This window comes from Lolium rigidum, chromosome 4, assembly GCF_022539505.1.
Source record: "Lolium rigidum isolate FL_2022 chromosome 4, APGP_CSIRO_Lrig_0.1, whole genome shotgun sequence".
Classification (NCBI taxonomy): Eukaryota; Viridiplantae; Streptophyta; class Magnoliopsida; order Poales; family Poaceae; genus Lolium; species Lolium rigidum.
In genome coordinates, this window is record NC_061511.1 from 42,457,856 (window position 1) to 42,477,034 (window position 19,179).

The 19,179-nt window shown below is 44.2% G+C and overlaps 1 pseudogene; it reads right to left on the reverse strand.

Annotated features, from left to right (window-relative positions):
• LOC124646961 overlaps positions 1 to 19,179 on the reverse strand; it is a 47,055-nt pseudogene that overhangs the window by 4,033 nt on the left and 23,843 nt on the right.

Below are 19,179 nucleotides of genomic sequence, written 5' to 3' on the forward strand. Positions count from 1 at the left end.
GTGGGACTCCACCTCCATGGCCGGCCAACCCTAGTGGGGGAGGAGTCCCAAGTGGACTCCCCCTTAGGGGGCCGGCCACCCCCCCATATGGAAGGGGGGAATCCCACCCCAAGTGGGATTCCCACCTTGGGTAGGTTTCCCTATCATATGGAAGGTTTTGGTTTCGGGTCTTATTCGAAGACTTGGAGTCCAACACTTGGGGTTCCACCTATATAATGAGGGGCCAAGGGAGGGGGCCGGCTACCCCAAAAGACCACAAGCTGGCCGCCCCATTGAAGTGGCCGGCCACCCCCTCCCAAACCCTAGCCGCCCCCCTCTCCTCCATATCTCCCGCGTAGCTTTAGCGAAGCTCCGCCGGAGTTCTCCACCACCACCGACACCACGCCGTCGTGCTGTCGGATTCAAGAGGAGCTACTACTTCCGCTGCCCGCTGGAACGGGAGGTGGACGTCGTCTTCATCAACAACCGAACGTGTGACCGAGTACGGAGGTGCTGCCCGTTCGTGGCGCCGGAAGCGATCGTGATCAAGATCTTCTACGCGCTTTTGCAAGGGGCAAGTGAACGTCTACCGCAGCAACAAGAGCCTCATCTTGTAGGCTTTGGAATCTCTTCAAGGGTGAGACTCGATACCCCCTCGTTGCTACCATCTTCTAGATTGCATCTTGGCTTGGATTGCGTGTTCGCGGTAGAATTTTTTTTGTTTTCTATGCAACGTTATCCTACATATAAGTGTCTCAATATTTCTACTGGTCGTGTGTACATCTCTCGTGACATTGTTTTTGATGAAGCAGTTTTTCCGTTTGCTGCTCTTCACTCTAATGCAGGTGCTCGGTTACGCGCCGAGATTAATCTCCTCCCACTTGAACTTCAACCACTTAATTTGCATCATCATGAGGGGCACGATTTACCGGCTCCGCCTGACGCTAATCCTACTAATTCTACATCTGCTGAGTCTGTTCTACAGGAATCAGGTAGTTTTTCTGCTGCCGACACGGACTTTCATGCTGATTCTGCTGACAGCGGCCTATCATTGCCGCCAGGTGCATCTGCTCCGGGATCGCCGCTGCCTGGCGTATCTGTCCCGGGATTGCCGCGGTCTGGCGCTCTCCCGCCCATCGTGGCACGCGGCGATTCGCCTGCTCCGTCCGTGCCTGGTGACCACCCCGCCTCGTCTGCCTCGCTGACAGGAACTGGCGGATCCTCTGTGGTGGGTTCTCCCTCCACTTCAGCGGCCACAGGATCATCTGTACCGACTCCTGCTGCCAGCCCGGCAGCTTCTGTTTCAGGCGCTGGATCATCTGCGCCGGAGCCTCCTGCAGCTGCTCCTATGCTTCCTGTTGAGCTTTTTCGTACACGCTCCCAGAGTGGGATTTCTCGTCCCAAACAATTCACCGATGGTACTGTTCGGTATGACCGTCTTCGGTTTGGTAACTTCTGCAGTACTGGTGAACCTAGTACTCTCACTGATGCCCTCAGTGATTCTCGGTGGAAGGCAGCTATGGATGAGGAGTATGCTGCACTGATGGATAATCGTACCTGGCATCTTGTTCCTTCCTCTCACCGGAAGAACATGATTGACTGTAAGTGGGTCTACAAAGTAAAAAAGGAAGGCCGATGGCACTGTCGATAGGTACAAAGCCCGCTTAGTTGCAAAAGGATTTAAGCAGCGCTATGGGATCGATTATGAGGACACTTTTAGTCCTGTTGTGAAAGCGGCTACTATTCATCTTATGTTGGCTATTGTAGTCTCTCGTGGCTGGAAACTTCGACAACTAGATGTGAAGAACGCGTTCTTACATGGTGTTCTGGAAGAAGAGGTCTATATGCGCCAACCTCCTGGGTATGAAACTAAATTGGGACATATTTGCAAGTTGGACAAAGCTCTTTATGGTTTGAAGCAAGCACCTAGAGCCTGGTACTCTCGTTTGAGTACTAAGTTGCATTCTCTTGGGTTTGTTCCTTCTAGGGCAGATACTTCTCTGTTTTTCTACAACAAAGGGGGAGTGTCCATATTTATGTTGATTTATGTTGATGACTTTGTTGTAGCTAGCTCTTCAGAGAAGGCTGTTGATGCTCTTCTGCATGACTTGGGAATGGACTTTGCCTTGAAGGACTTGGGAGATCTTCATTACTTTCTTGGTATTGAGGTTCAGCGGGTGTCTGATGGTATCATTCTGTCCCAAGAGAAGTATGCAAATGAATTACTCAGCCGTGTGAATATGCAACTTTGCAAAACTGTTGATACTCCTTTGTCTGTGTCTGACAAACTGTCACTGCATGATGGTGAAGCTCTGAGTGGTGATGATTCTACTCGCTACAGAAGCATTGTTGGTGCTTTGCAGTACATTACTTTGACTAGACCAGATATTGCTTTTGCTGTTAATAAGGTGTGTCAGTTTCTGCATGCCCCAACCACTGTTCACTGGACTGCTGTCAAGAGGATACTCCGATATGTGCGTGGTACTGTTTCCCTTGGGCTGAGATTGAGCAGGTCGACTTCTACCCTGGTCAGTGCTTTTTCTGATGCTGATTGGGCCGGGTGCCCCGATGATAGGAGATCCACTGGAGGCTTTGCTGTGTTTTTGGGATCAAACTGGATCTCATGGAGTGCCAGGAAACAGGCAACAGTTTCTCGATCCAGTACAGAGGCTGAGTACAAGTCTCTGGCTAATGCAACGGCTGAAGTAATTTGGGTGCAAACATTGCTTGCCGAATTGCGAGTTCCTCATCCACGAGCGGCAGTGTTATGGTGCGATAATATTGGAGCAACGTATCTCTCTGCAAATCCAGTGTTTCATGTTAGGACTAAACACATAGAAGTGGATTATCACTTTGTCCGTGAGAGGGTTGCTCGGAAGCTGTTGGACATCCGGTTTGTTCCTTCAGGAGATCAGGTAGCTGATGGTTTTACTAAACCTCTTGCTACTCGACAGCTAGTGAAGTTTCGTCACAATCTTAACTTGGACAAGTTATGATTGAGGGGGAGTGTTAAACTGTATCTGTATAGACTAGCTGTAGTCATGTATATCTCCTGTGTATTGTACCCCCTCGCATATACACGAGGTGGGCCTTGTATGTCCAACTATATATATGCACCGCGGATCCAGGTTTAGGGTTACGCTTCCCAAAATACTTTCACAGAATCCTGAGGAACTTCTCGACTGCGTCAATTGTGATCCTTGTTTTCAGTACTTGTAGGCTAGGAATACCCATACAGCCAGGGGTGCCAACAAGAACCTGCATAGTTCTGCCCAACAAGTTGACATATACAGATGTAAGTTGGACGAACATTTGTTTATTTCCTGTCCTTTTGCTAAGCTTATTTGGCGGGTTATCTTCGCTGCTTATAATATTCCACCTCCATCCAATGTGACAAATATGTTTGGAAATTGGCTCAATGGAATTGACAAAGACGATAAAGCTATAATTTGCATTGGTGTTTCGGCTTTATGTTGGACAATTTGGAATTGCAGAAATGACATTGTTTTTAACAAAAAGGACTCTACTAATTTTTTGCAGGTTATCCACACTATGATCCACTGGATCCAGCTTTGGCGTTTCTTGCTCCCGGAGGATCAGCGGGAGTGCATGGTTTCTGGATGCAACCGCCTTCGAATGGTTGCCCAGGATATTTTCTACCAGGCTACTTGGCGGCATGTTAAGAGACTACATGATGCTTAGATTGCTTAGTAGTATTTTATTTTTTCGATGGTTGATTTTTGTATCGACCCTCGTTGATCCTTGAGCTGTAAACTTTGAATATTTCGTGGTTTAATAAAAGGCTGTGTGCATCAACCGATGCAGAGGTCGGGGTACACCCCATTTCGAAAAAAGCATAGGAATATGTGTATGTCCAAGATTGTGCCATGATGATTAGGAGCATGTGGAAAAATTGAAAGGTAAAGGCGGTATACTCACGTACCAAAAAGGAACTTCGGGGCAGCAATAGCAGATATGATGGGTATAATAACCAAATACGGCGGCACTGCTGTGTCATTCCATATTGTATAAACTACGCACTGATAGAAGTGTATCTCAGTCAAGAAAAAAGCACGAGCCCATTTCACGATGCTTGCACCAGATATTTGCTCCTCAAAATAGCTGCAAATCGTAATATTGTAAACAAATGGATTTAGAAGGGAACCTGGGTCTTATATAGGTTAAATAGCACTAGCAAACTTGCACAACTAATTTCAACACAAAACACGAGAGTTTGCTTTCTTGGTGACATTTTTTTTTACCGGCGGGCACCGGAATATTCGGTTTCCGCGAAATCTCGGAAATTTGTCATACGAGATTATTTAAATGAAATTTGAATTCAAAAAAATTCTATCATGAAACAAAGAAATTTTCTAGCGTACTGTAGCACAGCTTATTACCCAACGCAGCGGTAGACTATGCTGTGAATAACCAGTAGGTGTCGTGTCCTCAACTCTTTAATATTTTACTGAAAAGCCAAAAATAAAGTGATAAAAATGAAAACTTGCATGCCCGCGACCTCGGCCTCATGAGAGAGTCCAGGGGGCGCAACAAGCTTACTCAAATATAGCGCATTCGATGTTGTTTTATCATAGACATTCGTTTAAATTCAAATCCTGCCGAATTTGTTTGAACGGTATCACTGTTTCTTGGTGGGTAACGAAATGTTCGGTGTTCGGTGAAATTTCGGATATTCCGGCCGAGAAAAAAAAATCCCTGGGGCTTATGCAAATTGAGATGCACAATCAAACTGCATGGTGTCATGCGGAAAGGAAACCGAACCCCGGTGTGCAACTGCAATTTACTCTTTTCGGTAATTATAAATTAGTGCTATCCCCTGGTTACCTTTTTGTGGTCAGGTTGGCTTGACAACCCAAGTTAATTCTTCAAAAAAATATAGAGAGGACGGAAAACTAAATTCAGGAGGATATAGTACCACAGGGTGATCACCTGGTTGAATTGTTGATGTTGGAAATATAAGAAAATATCCATATGAAATAGTCCGTACGAGTAATTGATTAATCATGACTACGAAAATAACGAATAAACTAATCATGCAGACTAGTAAGGTAGATGAACAGATCACATCTAGACAAAACACATCGATCGTATCTACCATAGAAACTAGAAGAAGAGACTCTAACAGAGACTGAAAGAGAAACGACAAGATCACATACTTCGCAGCAGCGTCGTTGTCGCCCATGTTGAGGTTGTCGAAGTAGTCGCTGAGGTCCGGGAAGAAGTTGTCGTTGTGGAGGAACTTGTCGTCCGATGACGACGTCGTGATGCCAGTAGTCGCGCCGGAGCGCTCCCCAAAAACCTGATTGCCCCTCACCCGTACAGGTTCACGAGAGGCAGGGTTCCGGAGGCCTACTGTCCCGGCAGTCGGTGCACGCCGACGGACGGGATGAGGAAGACAAAGGCGACGGCGCAATGAACTGGAAACAGGTAGTCGCGTATGCGTCTCGTGTAACGCGGCTAGGGTTGCGCAGAGTCTTATATAGTGCGGTTCGGGAAGGTCGTGGGTGATACGCGTACAGCACGCGTCCGCTGGGAACCCCAAGAGGAAGGTGTGATGCGTACAGCAGCAAGTTTTCCCTCAGTAAGAAACCAACACTACTAGGAAAAGGGCTATAGCTGCACGGAAGGGTGCCGGCGCACCATCATTGACGTGCGCCGGTGGCAAAATACCGCCGGCGAGCCATGTTAGGCCGCGCCGGCGAAGAACCTATACTGCCGGCGCACAAGAAAATTTAGTGCACCGGGAATAAAAGTCGAAGAGTTCTGGCCGGAAACAGAAAATATGGGCACCTTACCCCCGGCGCACCTCTATGGTGGTGCGCCGGTGGTAGACAATTTACCACCAGCGCACCACCATAGAGGTGCGCCGGGGGTAAGTTGCCTAGATTTTTCTCTCCACCACCCCAGGAATCGCCTTTTCAGTTTTCGAAAAAATAATAGAAAATGGTAGAAAATTCAAAAAATAAAATCCTTTGAAATGCCCATGTAATATGTGATCTAGTTTTAGTGAAAAATTAAAAATATGAATTTCGATGTATTATGCAAAATAGCGTCATCTTTCGGTAAAACGGGATTTCTGGTTGCATACGACCTCCGATGAAAAACTTTTTTATATCAAAATCGATCTACTCAAAATTTCCTATTCGAATTCAACGGCCTAAGGCCGTTTGGAGAAAAAATGGATTTGTCATTTGGAAAACAGAAACAGGACTTTTTTGAGATTTATGATTTGGATGAAAAAAATAAAAAATTACCCCCGGCGCACCACCCTACTTGGTGCGCCGGCGGTAACCCACACTATATAGTCAAGCCGGCCCTCATCCCTCTTCTCCTTCCTCACTTCTCCCCCCTTCTTCTCTTTACCTCCTGCTCTTCTACTTGCAATACTCACCGACGGCCTCCGAAGACGACTACTACTCCGGTGACCTCCTCCTACTCCGGTGACCTCCTCCTCCTCCTCCGGTAACCTCCTCCTCCGGTAACCTCCTCCTCCTCGGGACTCTACCTCCATCTCCGCCTTCACCTTCTCCTCTTCCACCGCCTTCACCTCCGGCCATCTTCTCCTCCTCCTCCTCCTCCTCTTCCTAAACCACCACCACCTCCGGCCTTATCCTCCTCCTAAACAACCACCTCCGGCCTCATTCTCCTCCTCCTACACCGGTGCGGCAACGCCGACAAGGCAACGCACGGCCACTGTTTTTGAGGACCCGAGCTAGATGAACCCGAGCTAGATGAACCCGAGCTAGATCTAGATCTAGATCTAGATCTAGATCTGGATCGGGCTTTTTTTTTGAATTTCGAAAAAACATACCGCCGGCGCACCAGGCCTGGTTCGCCGGGGATAATTCATGTTACTGCTGGCGCACCGGCTGGTGCGCCGGCGGTAACTCATTACCACCGGCCTGTTCCCACCGGCGGGCTCTGGTGCGCCGGCAATAGCCGTTTTTGGTGCGCCGGCAATAACGCTTTTCCTTGTAGTGCAAGGTTTATCGAACCAGTAGGAGCCAAGAAGCACGTTGAAGGTTGATGGCGGCGAAGTGTAGTGCGGCGCAACTGACAAGGGATTAACTTGTCAATACCTACGGGTTGTAGATGAAGGAGATATGCCCTAGAGGCAATAATAAAATGGTTATTATTTATATCTTTATGTTTATGATAAATGTTTATATATCATGCTATAATTGTATTAACCGAAACATTAGTACATGTGTGATATGTAGACAACAAAGAAGTCCCTAGTATGCCTCTTAAACTAGCTTGTTGATTAATGGATGATTAGTTTCATAATCATGAACATTGGATGTTATTAATAACAAGGTTATATCATTATATGAATGATGTAATGGACACACCCAATTAAGCGTAGCATAAGATCTCATTATTAAGTTATTTGCTATAAGCTTTCGATACATAGTTACCTAGTCCTTATGACCATGAGATCATGTAAATCACTTATACCGGAAAGGTACTTTGATTACACCAAACGCCACTGCGTAAATGGGTGGTTATAAAGGTGGGATTAAGTATCCGGAAAGTATGAGTTGAGGCATATGGATCAACAGTAGGATTTGTCCATCCCGATGACGGATAGATATACTCTGGGCCCTCTCGGTGGAATGTCGTCTAATGTCTTGCAAGCATATGAATGAGTTCATAAGAGACCACATACCACGGTACGAGTAAACAGTACATGTCAGGAAACGAGGTTGAACAAGGTATAGAGTGATACCGAAGATCAAACCTCGGACAAGTAAAATATCGCGTGACAAAGGGAATTGGTATCGTATGTGAATGGTTCATTCGATCACTAAAGTCATCGTTGAATATGTGGGAGCCATTATGGATCTCCGGATCCCGCTATTGGTTATTGGTCGGAGTGAGTACTCAACCATGTCCGCATAGTTCACGAACCGTAGGGTGACACACTTAAAGTTGGATGTTGAAATGGTAGAACTTGAATATGGAATGGAGTTCGAATATTTGTTTGGAGTCCCGGATGAGATCCCGGACATCACGAGGAGTTCCGGAATGGTCCGGAGAATAAGATTCATATATAGGATATCATTTTATGTGAATTAAAATGACGCGGAAGGTTCTATGGAAGGTTCTAGAAGGTTCTAGAAAAGTACGGAAGAAACCACCAAGGAAGGTGGAGTCCCGGTGGGACTCCACCTCCATGGCCGGCCAACCCTAGTGGGGGTGGAGTCCCAAGTGGACTCCCCCTTAGGGGCCGGCCACCCCCATATGGAAGGTGGAACTCCCACCTCTAGTGGGAGTCCTAGCTTGGGTAGGTTTCCCCACCATATGGAAGGTTTTGGGTTCGGGTCTTATTCGAAGACTTGGAGACCAACACTTGGGGTTCCACCTATATAATGAGGGGCCAAGGGGAGGGGGCCGGCCACCAAAGAACCACAAGGTGGCCGGCCACCCAAGAACCACAAGGTGGCCGCACCCCTATAGTGGCCGGCGCCCCCTCTCCCCAAACCCTAGCGGCCTCTCTCCTCCACCACATCCCGCACGCTTAGCGAAGCTCCGCCGGATTTCTCCACCACCACCGACACCACGCCGTCGTGCTGTCGGATTCAAGAGGAGGTACTACTTCCGCTGCCCGCTGGAACGGGGAGGTGGACGTTGTCTTCATCAACAACCGAACGTGTGACCGAGTACGGAGGTGCTGCCCGTTCGTGGCGCCGGAAGCGATCGTGATCAAGATCTTCTACGCGCTTTTGCAAGCGGCAAGTGAACGTCTACCGCAGCAACAAGAGCCTCCTCTTGTAGGCTTTGGAATCTCTTCAAGGGTGAGACTCGATAAACCCCTCGTTGCTACCGTCTTCTAGATTGCATCTTGGCTTGGATTGCGTGTTCGCGGTAGGAAATTTTTTGTTTTCTATGCAACGAATCCCTACGGTGGTATCGAGCCGTGTCTATGCATAGATGGTTGCACGAGTAGAACACAATGGTTTTGTGGGCGTTGATGCTCTTGTTGTCTTTAGTTTGAGTACTTTGCATCTTTGTGGCATAGTGGGATGAAGCGGCTCGGACTAACTTTACATGACCGCGTTCATGAGACTTGTTCCTCGTTCGACATTCAACTTGTATTGCATAAGAGGCTTTGCGGGTGTCTGTCTCTCCTACTATAGTGAAGATTCAATTTACTCTTCTATTGACAACATTAGTATCACCGTTGTGGTTCATGTTCGTAGGTAGATTAGATCTCTCTCGAAAATCCTAAACCACGTAAAATATGCAAACCAAATTAGAGACGTCTAACTTGTTTTTGCAGGGTTTGGTGATGTGATATGGCCATAATGTGATGATGAATATGTATGAGATGGTCATTATTGTATTGTGGCAACCGGCAGGACCTTATGGTTGTCTTTATATTTCATGTTGAGTAGTATTTCAAAGTAGTTGTAATAGTTGCTACATGGAGGACAATCATGGAGACGGCGCCATTGACCTTGACGCTACGCCGACGATGATGGAGATCATGCCCGAAGATGATGGAGATCATGTCCGTGCTTTGGAGATGAAGATCAAAGGCGCAAAGACAAAAGGGCCATATCACATATGAACTGCATGTGATGTTAATCCTTTTATGCATCTTATTTTGCTTAGATCGCGACGGTAGCATTATAAGATGATCCCTCTCACTAAAATATCAAGATAATAGAGTGTTCTCCCCTCGTATGCACCGTTGCATTGTTTGACGTTTTGAAGCATCTCGTGATGATCGGGTGTGATAAACTCAACATACAACGGGTGTAAGCCATGTTGCACACGCGGAATACTTGGGTTTGCTTGACGAGCCTAGCATGTACAGACATGGCCTCGGGACAACGGAAACCGAAAGGTTGAACACGAGTCATATGGATGATATGATCAACATGTTGATGTTCACCATTGAAGCTACATCATCTCACGTGATGATCGGTTTTGGTGTAGTGGATTTGGATCGTGTACCACTTAACAACTATGAGGGATGTTGTATTAAGTGGGAGTTCATTAGTAGTTAGATTAGAACATGAACTAATTATCATAAACATAGTCTGAGTAGTATTTTGAATTAATTTTGTAGTATTGGCATTCGTTTTCTACTATGCGCTAGTCTTGTTATTGAGATAGAAATACTGTTAAAATCTGACAAGAAACTTTACGGATTGGTACCGTATTGTTAAAGAATCAAGAATTGATTAAGTCCTATTGTAAACTTTTAGTAAACCTCACATTGTTGATTCAAAGAGCTAAGGTTTCAATTAGTACCTAAAGTTATCTTGTCTCCGTCAAACTTGAAGTTCAAATTTGTTTGAAAAGTAAGGAGCTGAAAATTTAGTTTTCAGAAATAATCAAGGTATGAGATATATGTGATATCTAAGACCTTATTGCAAGATGATAGAATATATTTTGGTGAGACTACATAAACTCATAAGTTTTATGGGAATGTATGAAGGTTGAAGACGCCAGGCATCACAATCCTCCAACTATTGGGGCACTAACGATATTCGCATATTCATGAAGTTATCATCCTTAGTATGCACCGTTGCTAAGACTCGTCGTATCGAAGCATTACGTGATGATCGGGTGTTATAGATTCTACGTGTGCTTACAACGGGTGCAAGCCAGATTTGCACATGCAAATACTAAGGTTAAACTTTATGAGCCTAGCATGTACAGACATGGTCTCAGAAAGTTTTCATGAATTGATGGATAAAATTATGAGTGAAATTATTCATCGTATTACAAAGTTACTAATAGTGAAGTCTAGAACACTTGTCATATGATGATCAACTTCAAAATAAGAACCTCAAGGTTATTGGTATTAGACCAACAAACCTAGAAGTTATTAATGTTGAAGTGTTTTTCTGAATAATGAGGAAAGCTAAAAGAGAAACTGCAAAAGATATTTTGGCAGAAAGAAAGAAAAGACTAGAAAGTCTAGCTTAGGTGTATATAAATGACATACATGTTATGGTTGTATTCCTAGTTAGGTCACACAATGAAATTCTTGGGTATTTGTACCATATTGGTTGGTATGAAGTGTCATACAAAACAACGCAATACAAGAATACAATGGCCTAAGTGACTGACAAGGAATATGATGAGAATGCACGTCTGGAACAAAATAAAGTGTTATTATGTTCGTCGTTAGCATTCTATCTAGGCCGTAGAATTTATAATAAAGAACTTAATAATTGTTATTTTGCTCTGGTCAAATAAAAACAATGAGTTGTTCAAATTATGACATTACTCCATGTACGATGGATAAGTTATTATAAATCTTAATGGTGAAACACACATACATAACAATGACGCTAAAATGCCATAAGGCAAATGATTTGAATTCCACTTATTTGTGGAACCGCCATTTAGGTCATGTTAGAAAGGAACGCATGAAGGAACTCCATGCAAATGGATTTTTGGAGTCATTTGATTTTTGAATCATTTGGCGCTTGCAAATCTTTTCTAAAGAGAATGATTAAAATACCGTTCATAGGCCAAGAGTTGAACGGGCAACAAACTTAGTGGAAAAATACATGATGATGTATGTGGTTCACTGGGCATAGTTGTGAGCGGGAGATTCTTCTACTTCATGAAAACTTTCAACAATGAATTGAGTATATATATGTGGATATATTCAATAAGGAAGAATTTTGAAACATTTGAATGGATTCAAATAAATTTCAGCATGAAGTGGAAATCATCGTAATAGAAAAAGTCAAATATCTATGATTAGATCATGGTGAAAATATTTGAATTACGAGTTTTAGCGAAAATCTAAGAGAGTCATGAAATTGTTCTACAACTCACATTTCTTGGAGTATCATAATGATTATATAGTATCCGAGAGATGTATCCAAACCTTGTTGGATTAATGATGAGATAAAATATTATGACGCCATTATATTTTTGTGGATTATGCTTTAGTGACTACCGCTTTTACACTGAATAGAGCATCATCATGATCCGTTGAAATGACACCATACGAGTTATGGCATGGGTATAAACCCTAATAGTCCTTTCTTTAAATTTTGGTCTAAGAGTTTTCAACCAAAATCAGATGAATGTCTTTGTTGGTTATCCCAGAGATTTAATTGGGAATTCTTCCCACGAGACAAAGACAAAAGTGTTTATAAATGTTTCTTATTTCCAAGAAATTGTTTCTAGTGAAGTATTTGAGTGGGAGGACAATATAATTTGATAAGGTTTATGAACCTGAGCAAAATGATCAGAGTAGCGCAGCATCGGAATTGGTTTCGGAAGCGGCCACGACGATCATGGCTCCCATGACTACAAAGTGTTTTAGCCATGGAGATCGAAGTACATATTGAACCTTGTAGGTATGGTTTACTTTGTGATCAAATAAATGATTTGTGGACAAAGGATTGATTTTGAACAATGATAAACCAACTACAAACAAAGAAGTTATGATGGGCCCTAACTCCGTTAAAATGGCTATACGCCATGAAATCCAAGATAGATGAATACTTTTTGAAAGTAAATGGATCTATAGAATTGGATGAAATATCCTTGAAGAAGCTCGACTTGTCGAAAAATTGTTTACGACAAAGTTCAAAGAGTTGACTACGATAAGATTAGATCTTCCGTAGCAATGCTTATAGTCTATGTGGATTATTCTAGTAATCACTACATATTTCTTTTATGAGATATGCTAGTAGGATGGCAAAATACACTACTTAACAGAAGTGTGTATTAAAGGTGTATACAAGATACAACCAAATTGTTTTGCTAGTCCGTAGAATACTAGATAGGTATACAAACTTCAATTGGATGAAGTAAGTATCACGGAGTTGGAATCTTCACCAGATGAAATAGTCAAAGAGTTTTTGATTTCATCAGAGACGATGAAGAGGCTTGCATTTGCAAGAAATTAAGTGGGAGCGCTAAGACATATTTATAATACTTTATGTAGGTGACATATAGTTGGTTATAAATGATGTAATTATATACTTGATTTAAAAGTTTCATTGAGAAATTAATTTCGATGAAAGGATATGGACTGAAACATATCTAGTGTCAAGATCTATGAAGATAGATTGAATCACAAAATAAGTTTAAGTCAAAGTACATAGAATAGATATTGAAATAGTTCAATATAGAAATATTAAGAAAATATTCTTGTCATGTTAAGTTTTAACAAGACTTGAGTGTATCTGACACTCAATGAGTAAAAACACAATGAGTGATTATAGATCACGGATAATATGTACACAATCAGATGTTCTATGCTCTTAAAAAGTGTTATGAGCATGTACCAGAATGATTCATGTGATGATCATTGAAAAACAGTAAGAATATTCTTGAGTACTTAAGAAGAAACCAAGGATATATATATATAGTTTTGTATGGAGAAATGACAAACAAATTGCTGTAAGGTGTTTGATACGTCTCCAACGTATCGATAATTTCTTATGTTCCATGCCACATTATTGATGTTATCTACATGTTTTATGCACACTTTATGTCATATTCGTGCATTTTCTGGAACTAACCTATTAACAAGATGCCGAAGTGCCGATTCTTTGTTTTACGCTGTTTTTGGTTTCAGAAATCCTAGTAACGAAATATTCTCGGAATTGGACGAAATCAACGCCCAGGGTCCTATTTTGCCACGAAGCTTCCAGAAGTCCGAAGAGGAGACGAAGTGGGGCCACGAGGTGCCCAAACCCTAGGGCGGCGCGGCCCCCCCTTGGCCGCGCGGCCCTGTGGTGTGGGGCCCTCGTGCCCCTTCCTGACCTGCCCTTCCGCCTACTTAAAGCCTCCGTCGCGAAACCCCCAGTACCGAGAGCCACGATACGGAAAACCTTACTGAGACGCCGCCGCCGCCGATCCCATCTCGGGGGATCCGGGAGATCGCCTCCGGCACCTCGCCGGAGAGGGGATTCATCTCCCGGAGGACTCTACGCCGCCATGGTCGCCTCCCGGAGTGATGTGTGAGTAGTCTACCCCTGGACTATGGGTCCATAGCAGTAGCTAGATGGTTGTCTTCTCCCCATTGTGCTTCATTGTCGGATCTTGTGAGCTGCCTAACATGATCAAGATCATCTATCTGTAATTCTATATGTTGCGTTTGTTGGGATCCGATGAATAGAGAATACTTGTTATGTTGATTATCAAAGTTATGTCTATGTGTTGTTTATGATTTTGCATGCTCTCCGTTACTAGTAGATGCTCTGGCCAAGTAGATGCTTGTAACTCCAAGAGGGAGTATTTATGCTCGATAGTGGGTTCATGCCTACATTGATACCTGGGACAGTGATAGAAAGTTCTAAGGTTGTGTTGTGCTGTTGCCACTAGGGATAAAACATTGATGCTATGTCTAAGGATGTAGTTGTTGATTACATTACGCACCATACTTAATGCAATTGTCCGTTGCTTTGCAACTTAATACTGGAGGGTTCGGATGATAGCTTCGAAGGTGGACTTTTTAGGCATAGATGCATGCTGGATGGCGGTCTATGTACTTTGTCGTAATGCCCAATTAAATCTCACTATACTCATCATAATATGTATGTGCAGGGTCATGCCCTCTTTATTTGTCAATTGCCCAACTGTAATTTGTTGACCCAACATGCTGTTTATCTTATGGGAGAGACACCTCTAGTGAACTGTGGACCCCGGTCCAATTCTCTATACTGAAATACAATCTACTGCAATACTTGTTCTACTTGTTTTCACGCAAACAATCATCTTCCACACAATACGGTTAATCCTTTGTTACAGCAAGCCGGTGAGATTGACAACCTCAGCTGTTTCGTTGGGGCAAAGTACTTTGGTTGTGTTGTGCGGGTTCCACGTTGGCGCCGGAATCCCCGGTGTTGCGCCGCACTACATCCCGCCGCCATCAACCTTCAACGTGCTTCTTGGCTCCTCCTGGTTCGATAAACCTTGGTTTCTTTTACGAGGGAAAACTTGCTGCTGTGCGCATCATACCTCCCTCTTGGGGTTCCCAACGAACGTGTGAGTTACACGCCATCAGTGTTGCACCGATATTTGTTTTGTCACATATGAAAATAAAATTTCAATCTCAAATTAGACTAAGTGTTGTTTTAAAAGGTAGCACAATGAGCTAGAAGTTGTCTATGCTAGATTTAGAAGAGTTCTAAATATTGTGACGGATTCTACAAAAGAAGGCAGAGTATGTCATTGTTTTGACAATGACAAAGGATATTAAGTCAAGAGGTTCTTTGAGAACTTGGTGTAGTTCCGACGAGTCGGAACTTTGAAGCTATATTGTGTGTGACAATATTAGTGACATATTTTAGACCGCGGAATTAAGGTTCCACCGAGAAGACCAAACATATTTAAATGCCGACTCATTTGGAAATGAGTGATGCGTTGAGACGCAAATGAATTACAAAATACATACGTTTACGAGCGTGTCGAATCCGTTGACTAAAACCTCTCCCGTGAGCAAAACATGATAAAGCACCGGAAGGCCAAGGTGTTATATCTTTACAAATGTAAACTAGATTATTGACTCTAGTGCAAGTGGGAGACTCGAAGGAGATATGCCCTAGAGGCAATAATAAAATGGTTATTATTTATATCTTTATGTTTATGATAAATGTTTATATATCATGCTATAATTGTATTAACCGAAACATTAGTACATGTGTGATATGTAGACAACAAAGAAGTCCCTAGTATGCCTCTTAAACTAGCTTGTTGATTAATGGATGATTAGTTTCATAATCATGAACATTGGATGTTATTAATAACAAGGTTATATCATTATATGAATGATGTAATGGACACACCCAATTAAGCGTAGCATAAGATCTCGTCATTAAGTTATTTGCTATAAGCTTTCGATACATAGTTACCTAGTCCTTATGACCATGAGATCATGTAAATCACTTATACCGGAAAGGTACTTTGATTACACCAAACGCCACTTGCGTAAATGGGTGGTTATAAAGGTGGGATTAAGTATCCGGAAAGTATGAGTTGAGGCATATGGATCAACGGTAGGATTTGTCCATCCCGATGACGGATAGATATACTCTGGGCCCTCTCGGTGGAATGTCGTCTAATGTCTTGCAAGCATATGAATGAGTTCATAAGAGACCACATACCACGGTACGAGTAAAGAGTACTTGTTAGGAGACGAGGTTGAACAAGATATAGAGTGATACCGAAGATCAAACCTCGGACAAGTAAAATATCGCGTGACAAAGGGAATTGGTATCGTATGTGAATGGTTCATTCGATCACTAAAGTCATCGTTGAATATGTGGGAGCCATTATGGATAACCAGATCCCGCTATTGGTTATTGGTCGGAGTGAGTACTCAACCATGTCCGCATAGTTCACGAACCGTAAGGTGACACACTTAAAGTTGGATGTTGAAATGGTAGAACTTGAATATGGAATGGAGTTTGAATATTTGTTCGGAGTCCCGGATGAGATCCCGAACATCACGAGGAGTTCCGGAATGGTCTGGAGAATAAGATTCATATATAGGATATCATTTTATGTGAATTAAAATGACTCGGAAGGTTCTATGGAAGGTTCTAGAAGGTTCTAGAAAAGTCCGGAAGAAACCACCAAGGAAGGTGGAGTCCCGATGGGACTCCACCTCCATGGCCGGCCAACCCTAGTGGGGGTGGAGTCCCGATGGGACTCCACCTCCATGGCCGGCCAACCCTAGTGGGGTGGAGTCCCAAGTGGACTCCCCCTTAGGGGGCCGGCCACCCCCCCATATGGAAGGTGGAACTCCCACCTCTAGTGGGAGTCCTAGCTTGGGTAGGTTTCCCCACCATATGGAAGGTTTTGGGTTCGGGTCTTATTCGAAGACTTGGAGACCAACACTTGGGGTTCCACCTATATAATGAGGGGCCAAGGGGAGGGGGCCGGCCACCAAAGAACCACAAGGTGGCCGGCCACCCAAGAACCACAAGGTGGCCGCACCCCTATAGTGGTCGGCGCCCCTCTCCCCAAACCCTAGCGGCCTCTCTCCTCCACCACATCCCGCACGCTTAGCGAAGCTCCGCCGGATTTTTCCACCACCACCGACACCACGCCGTCGTGCTGTCGGATTCAAGAGGAGGTACTACTTCCGCTGCCCGCTGGAACGGGGAGGTGGACGTCGTCTTCATCAACAACCGAACGTGTGACCGAGTACGGAGGTGCTGCCCGTTCGTGGCGCCGGAAGCGATCGTGATCAGGATCTTCTACGCGCTTTTGCAAGCGGCAAGTGAACGTCTACCGCAGCAACAAGAGCCTCCTCTTGTAGGCTTTGGAATCTCTTCAAGGGTGAGACTCGATAAACCCCTCGTTGCTACCGTCTTCTAGATTGCATCTTGGCTTGGATTGCGTGTTCGCGGTAGGAATTTTTTTGTTTTCTATGCAACGAATCCCTACAGTAGACTAGGGTTTAGTTGGAAGTAGAGGGCAAGTAGATCTCGAAGGTTTCAGCCGAAAAGTACTCGACGATTATGAAAACTAGGGTTTGAGAGACAATGATTCGATGCTTTCTTTGTCCCTCGACTCCCCCTTATATAGGAGGTGGAGCCGAGGGATCCGTATTGTACAAGTTACAGAGTCCGGGAAGGTTTCCAACTCATCCCGCAAGATTACAAACGTCATCTCCTAATACAATTTTAATATCAACTTGGGCTTCCGAATCTTCTTATTCTTCGAGTCGTGGGCCTTCAGTAAACCGCGGGTACTATCTTCGGCAGGCCCATTGGAAATGCCTATGTCAGTAGCCCCCGAGATTTTGCTTGAATCGTAGAGTCAAGGAAAATCTCCACTGTTTATTTTTACTCGACAACTTTAAACTTCTCTCTATTTCTTCATATGAATTTCTATATTGTACAGCGATAACGGTAGTTGGGGCTAGTTCATCTGACGGATCAGGTACTAGTTAACTGCTCTAGTGGCAATCCGCAAAAACCTACCTCAAGACCACGTCCCTGGACATGATCTCGGGATATTGGTGTAAACTTCGACAGGTGCCGCTTAAGGTCTTACCATTCTGTCGAGTCCCAGTCATATTTATCGGGTACCTAATGCGTCCGTTAGGATTTTTCTTCGTATCTGTTGATACGGATAAAAGTATCAAACCGACGTCAGAGACGGCGCCACGCCACACAGAACGGATCTGGGGTCTTACCTTCGCAAAGTTTTGCGGCATTCAGAAATTGTTCACAACTTTGGCGTTCTGAGAATATATTGTCGAGTGCTTATTCGGCTGTTGGAATGGCACATTTTATTGAGTCAACGGATGACTTATATTGCTCTCCCGATGGGAGTATATGTAGAGTTATTTATAACTCGAAATATACTCTCTTGTTCTTCTATCTTTTTTTTATAATTTCATCGGGCACGCGAGCAGCGTTCCCGATGGGAGTAGCCCCCGAGGCTACAGCCAAGGACTTGTGCTTGGGTGTAGGCTCCACGCCTTATGCCGCTATATTTTCTTTTTCTCCCGAAATTTTCAAATCTCTCGGGTGCGTGAACAGCGCTCCCGATGGGAGTAGCCCCCGAGGCTATGAGCAAATATTTGTATTTGATCATAGGCTCACGCCATTTCTATTTTGTCTTTCTCGAATTTTTCATTTTTCCAAAGTAGCCCCCGAGCATTTGATCAAAAACTTGTATTTGATCAAAGGCTCTCCAATATTTTTTGCTGTCGCCTTTTTTATAAAGCTGTTAAGTCGAATTTTTCTCCTGCTAAAGTGACGTCATTGCTAACGATAGCCACAACTGCAATTCCTAAAATCGCGAGAAGTTCTCTCTCGCTGCCTTGCGGGCCCAAATTACGCATCATGTTGACACGTCGTGCAAGTGGGGGACACACGTCCTCCGCTTTTCCTGGCACACACACCATAACTCCTCCAGGGTGAAATTACTTTTTACCCATGTTCCACGTGTACATCATCTGCCGCACACTTTTTCCATCCAACGGTACGCCGCTTCGCCGCACCTCTATTTAAGGTCCCCTTCTTCTTCCTCCAGCACTTCTGCTCGCGCCGCTCCTCTGCTCTCCTCTGCAAAAACTCCTCTTGCGCCCCACAGTTCCCTGAGCTCAACTTCTCTCAAGCTGCACTCCTGCGCCATTGTTAATGCCACCGCGCAGACTGACCAGACACATCACGCCGGAATCAACGATGCCTTCCGTGGATCTGGGAAGTGCTGAGTGGGAGAGATCCA